We start from the raw sequence: 6,737 nt of genomic DNA, 5'->3' as shown, positions 1-6,737 counted from the left end.
AGGCAAGGATAACAAATTTGCTACAGCACTTATACATTTAGAATAACTGAATTCACTAAAGCCATTTGTACAGTCAGGAAAAGAAAAACAACTAAAATAAAATTAGGAAAACAATCATACCAAGATAATCCAAAAATGCCCTTTGAAATTCACAGTGAATCAGTCAATCAAATCTCTATCTCACCATTCAGCATTAAATAGCATGATTGCATTGTCCAAGAAATTAGGAAAGCTACAAAGAAACAAACAAAAATTTGATTAAACTTTCTTTGAACTGAAATAAATACACTTAGAAATGAGCTCACATGAGATTATTCTACTCTAACATAAAACTAATTAAAGTGTCAACAACGGAAAACTACTTATCAACTGACTTCAATTCAACTTATGAACCATATTTGCTTGAAAATTACTTAAGAAGCACATCAAAGAATTTAGGAAAGTGGGAGAATAAATAAATAAATAAAAAAGAAGGAGGCATATAAATAACAATAAAAATTCTATGAAATCACAGGCCAAAATAATTTATGCAGCAATACTGAATACAGAAAAAATAACTCAGTTATTGAGGATCTTCAAGATGAGCAACATTACCAGCCATGAAAAATTAGCCTTACTATTTGTAAAAGTAATACTATTGTGGAATGAATATGCATTTGTAAGAAAAGACGACAAAGTAAGCTACAGAAAATAATATACGTGCACATAAATAACATTTCTAATTCCTAAAAAATACAGAACAGTATATATACGCAAGTTCAAATCAAAAATGTTTATATTACCATCACAGTCCAGTTTCAAGCCTGCTCAAAACAGGCTCAGAAAAATGCTGAACACAGATGCTGAATTTCAAGATGAACACAGGGCATTGCAGAGCATAGATAATAATAGTAAGAATTGACATATTAAAAAGTATTAAAAATAAAGTAACAGTTCAAATGAAACATGAAAACACACACACACACACAAAATAATGTACAGGACACATATGTAAGCTAATTAAAAATAAAAGTGAAATTAAAATGAAAGTCACAGAAAGCATACTCACAAGGAGATACATATAAAAAAGGTTTCTCTAAAGAAAAAAAAAAAAAAAAAAAAAATCAAAGGAATTTAGTGATAGCACTGGCAATCAGTTTTTCCACAAGATTTGAGTAATAAACAATGTGGCAAATATTATGCATGAAATAAGAAAGTAATTATGTCGCAAATAAATGAGAGGTAGGAAAATAATAATAATACAAAAAGAAGTGACATTTAGAAATGAAAATTTTTCAAGTATTATGATAATGATTAAAAACTTAAAACAAACAACAAAATACTCACCCTCTGCCATTTTTAACCCTCTCTGAAGCGCAAAACTTCTTATTCAAGTGGGGAATATCCGACACTAGAAAACCAAAATCTGACACGCAATTTCATTTCAAAACATGCCAGCAGCAAGGTTTTCGTGTTGGACTGTGAGGCACCAGTAGCTTGTTACATTGCCTGGAAATCTTTCGAGCAGGAAACTGTTGAAATTGTGGCGGATTGCGATGAGCTAGGATAGAACCCAGGACCTTGTGGTTCGCAGCCCAGTGACATGACCACAGTGCAAACAGTGTTTTCAATGCAAAGGTCAGTTGTGTGCACATATATGGAAGATACAATAAATAGTGTATATGATCAAAAGTATGTAGAAATGATCTCATTGGTAATCATGATAAAATCACAATAAACCCTGAGATATAAAAATATTCAATAAAAAGAATCGCAAAATAAAATGGTCATGAAAGGGGGAAAAATGCATAAACGGAAATATCAAATATATATAAATCGAAATTAATTTAAAGATAGATAAAAAGCATGAAAAAGGAAATCAGTATTAAAAGAATGAAAAAATAAATAAAAACACACAAACAAACAGAGGGGGAAAAAAAATGAAAGTCAGAAATCATTATTACTAAAACAGGATCAGTTTCGGAGAAAAATAAACCGAATACGTGAAATCAACAAGATTAAATAATAAGAAAGAATCATTAAACACATATATTCAGTAAGGTAACGGAAGAAATAAATTATATGTAAAGTGGTTATTAGTAATCAGATTTAGAAATCTGACAGCTCGGGGGATCACGTGACAGTATCATAACAAGTCGATGGGGGGGGGGGGGAGCAAAATCGCTTTGAAACGAAACGCCTTTCTTATCAGTACCCACTGCCACACACAATTTTAGTAAATAGTATGAAATGGAAGTAAAATTTAAATGATTGGGACAGGGGCAAATGAACCAAAATTCAAGAGAGAGAAAGAAAATAAATGAAAGAATGAAAAACACCAAATAAATTGGGGGGGGGGGAGAGAATTCACTGCTTTGTGTGCAGATTGATGAGACAAAACATGACCAAAAAAGAATAATAATAATAATAATAAAAAGACAAAATAGAATTATGACTTGAAAAAGTTAATTCACAACTGGTGATAAGTGGGGAATAGGTTAAAACAAGGCTTCAGTTAGAAATACATTTTTGGGAAAAGCAAGAAAACAAGAGATTTTAAAATTAACAAGGACACTTAAGAAACTTGAGAAGAAACAAGGAAATCAATAAGTAAGAATTTTCATATTGTGAAAACAGATTAATAAACAAAACATTAAAGTAAGGGATCAAAGGCAAAATGAAGAAAAATATAATAAATAAAAATAACAATGACAGGGAAATAGTACATTCAATGCAGAGATCAGTTGTGATGACATGCATGGTATATACAGTAATATATATGTTCAAAAAATATTTAAAAATGTTAATATTGGTAATCGTAATAAAATTGAGATATAAGATCAGACAATATACAGATCCAAAAAACAAATAGGCATAAGAGAAAAATAAATGCATAAATCAAGGTACCAAATGCATAATGAAATAAAATAAAATAAATAAATGGGTAAATAAACGCCTGAAAAGGGATATCAACATTAAAAGAATAAAAGCACATAAAATCCCTTAATGGTAAGAATCAAAAAATCATAATGATCAAAACAAAATTAGTTCAGTGGAAAAAATAATCTGAATATGTCACAAATAAAAGAAATATTTATTAATAAAAACACATAAATAAAAACATACATTCAGCAAGGAACGGAATAACAATATTGAATGTGAAGTGGGAATAATGTTAGATTTCAAGAGCAAATGGAATCGAAACTAGTCAGATTCAGAGACCATGCGACAAAACGACAAGCGGAGGGGGGGGGGGGGCACACGAAGCCCCAAAGAGAATCGTTTTTCTAATCAGTAATCACTGCCCCAAACTGCGCCTTGTTTGGTCAGCAGACGGTGAAAACGAAATTCAAACTAAATTAATTACATAGCATTTACAGTACACTAAAACCACTCCATATCCATTAAAAAAACTCCCTCGCAATAATTTACAGGTATAAATTTCTCCCAATTAATTGAAATAAGAGAGAAATCAAAGCGTTTAATTTCCGAACAGGACGCCACCACCATTATTGTTCATAAGTCAACACGGAGAGAATTAAATATCAATCTTAATCAATTAATCTTAGAGAATCCATCTCCAATGAACTTAAAACATACTTTAAATGTTCAAGATTAATATTAGAGTACTTTTAAAATTATTAGGGAAGAGGAAAACAGAATAATAATCAATTTTAATTCTCCCGCCAGGGCCGGCATTTATGATCAAAGTGTCATCCGAAAGGGAATGACTAATCTTAATCCGACTCCATCCATATCAATCCACAAAATAACCATTAAAAATATCCACACTATATTAAATAATAGACTTATGTGAATGATATTCACATAAGAATAATCAATTTTAGCGATAATAACAATACGATTTTACCGCGATACTCGGAGCATCGGCGAGACCACGTGCTAAAATTAACACATAAAAACTACTGAAATAACACATTAAATCGATTCAAAAACAAAAATGAATACTACAGATCGATTCCCCGATTCAATATGCATACTGTATATATCACATATAAATTTTAAACATTAAATTAAAGCATAAATAAATTAAAAATAGGTAGAATTGTACAGTTAACACAGTATCGTTTCCAAACGGACAATACGAAAACACAAAAATTAACATAACTTCTTATCTACCGCATCGAATCACACAAAATTAGTACCAAAATGATCGGAATTACAAGATCTCTGTGAAAATAAAACCAATGTGTACTCACCCGGAGCGGATCCCGGTTTAAATTAATCCAATTTCATCCCAATGGTAGCACAACATAGGGGGAGAAGAAGAAGAACACATTTAATAAATCACACAGTTTTTGCACAAAACTTGCTTGTAACACACCAATCGATGCAGAAATCACTCCGGAGTATATATTTCACCAGAAAACCGCTCTTTCCTTCGAAGAACAAGCAGATAACAACTTTTTTCCACTCCGGGGGCTTCACTTTTGGCGCGAAAATGGCAAAGTTCACTCATTTTTCGCAAAAAACATGGAAACTAATTGACGAAACAAGACAAAAATAATATGAAGCAGTAGATCTCACTTAGCTGCACACACACATATAAAAATTACGATGCTGGTACCATTATTTCCGCACTTCTGGACCAAAATGCAGGAGCGACGAAAAACACGACTTCAATCCAATGACGCGACCAAGCCAAGTGCATCGCTAGAGGTAAAACTGAACCGGATCTCCACGGGAAAGCTCGCCTGCAGGCAGACTGATTACTCTCGATTCGTGTGCGACGGACACGGAGCCATCTAGCCAGACGGGGGGAGGATGCCATGAAAAAGCAGAAATATATATAACGAAGAATAAAGTCGATGCTTAGCACAGCGCCCTACGTTTCCCTCTTCCTTCTAGGGTGCGTATCGCGCGTCCTGCGTTTGGGCGGCCCCCTTTTCGCCTTTTTTGGGCCCGCGGCTTTAGCCGCGGGCCCAAAAAAGTGGGGGCCCCCCCGCATGGCCGCACAAACGCAGGACGCGCGATACGCACCCTAGAAGGAAGAGGGAAACGTAGGGTAGAGTGGGGCTACATCACAGTAGGAATAATTACTACAAAGACTGGTGAAGTTAAGTTAATGCTTTCTTAAGCATTTATGAAAAGTAATATCACATTTCAAGAGTGTATATGTAAAGTGGATAGCATTTACATGTGAAAGGAAATACAGAGATTACATCAATAATTCTGATGTTTTTAAAGACACAAAGCTAATCTTGCTTTCTTTTGGTCTGTTCGTTGTGTTTCAATGAGTCTTTCCTGTTTGATATATGTTAAATGAACACATTTTGTATGTAACATTGCACTTTTAACTATTGATCAATGGGTGATTTGTATAAAAATCTAATGTTCATTCAAGTCACCCATTTTAACTAAAGAGAAAGTAAATGCAGTCAGCTTTGCCACATTATTACAAAATAAACACAATTCATGAATGAATACAGACAATTTAATTACAAACATATCATTTTACACTTAACAAGCAGAAACAGAGATTCGCTTCAGAGAAATGCAGGTGACGGTGGAAAAGACGAAACGAATGACAAGATTTTAAATAAACAGGGATTTCTGTGTGTCCTGAGGAAGATACAGTTGCAGTATTTTCATTTGGCGACATGTTGAAATTCACACATGGTGACTTGTACTCAGCGACTTGCCAGGGCTTTTCCATGGTTAGGAAAGAGACGGCAAACATTCATGTGAGGAGACATCTGTGGGTGGTAAGGCTTTTTTACTGGTAATTTCTGATGAATTCTAATTTTTTGCATTAAATGCGGCTAACGTTGGGACAGTGCAAGCCAACATAACCGCGCGTACCAGCTGCAATGAATTGCGAAACTGGTACATGTTCCAAAAATTAGTTTAACATCAATAGGCACCCGATGGGGGCCCTATCAGATATTAAGCTGATAAGAACAGATGTCTCGCACTAATGTTTGCAAACACTAAAGCATGGGCTCATAGCGTGCGTTAACATAGACAGTAAGGTACCACTCGGGTCCGACAAGCGGAGGCCTGCTTCGCTTACGTCTTTAGTGCGAGTCTTTCGATTACTCTATGAGACTTCGTCACGTGTAAGACAGCAAGAGGCTGCTTACGACGTTGACTAACGCCTCGTGAAAGCTGAAAGATAAACTATAAAAAGGTTAAGCAAACATAAACTATACATGGAATAACAATAATAAACTATACACTGACAACAAATATAAACTCTAAACAATTAACAATCATAAACTAATAAAGATTTCAACAATACGTAAACTCTAAAGACACAACAGCTGAGGAGGCGTGGATGTTATCAGGAGCAGCGACGACGTGGACATAAGTTGTCCGTAGTTGTGAAGCACACATTAGAGTTAGAGCTGACCCCAGACGTCTAAGTCCGACGGAAAGTCCTGGAGTCAGCCCAAACGCACACAACACAAATACACAAAACAGCAGGCAATAACGATTTACACATCACTTGGTGGCTCCGGAGGGGTCAGATGTTCGGCGAGGTCAACCCCATCGGTGAATTGCCGATGCCCAGTAATGTGCTCGACGTATATGTCACGAGACCACCTGATACAGTCGCTAACACACAACTTTCGAAACTTGTTGAGGTAGCCCCGCGACATAAACTTCGACAAAAACCTGTCGTTTTCGGGATCCCAAGCTCCCAGTGCTCCAACAACAATAGGAACGATTGTCGCCTGCACTCCATTTGAGGAATAGAGGGGGAGAAGACTCGCATATTTGTCATGCTTCAAGCG

The 6,737-nt window shown here is 35.2% G+C and overlaps 1 non-coding gene across 1 annotated transcript; it reads right to left on the bottom strand.

The window, feature by feature from the left end:
- Positions 1–5,751: 5,751 nt before the first annotated feature.
- LOC129981997 (U2 spliceosomal RNA) lies at positions 5,752–5,936 on the bottom strand. The gene has a single exon (XR_008785405.1). It is a non-coding gene; the product is annotated as a U2 spliceosomal RNA (small nuclear RNA).
- Positions 5,937–6,737: the final 801 nt, after the last annotated feature.

The sequence above is a fragment of the Argiope bruennichi genome, chromosome 8, assembly GCF_947563725.1.
Source record: "Argiope bruennichi chromosome 8, qqArgBrue1.1, whole genome shotgun sequence".
NCBI classification, from domain to species: Eukaryota; Metazoa; Arthropoda; class Arachnida; order Araneae; family Araneidae; genus Argiope; species Argiope bruennichi.
Note: the sequence above shows the minus strand (reverse complement) of the source record. Positions and strands in the feature narration are given on the sequence as shown.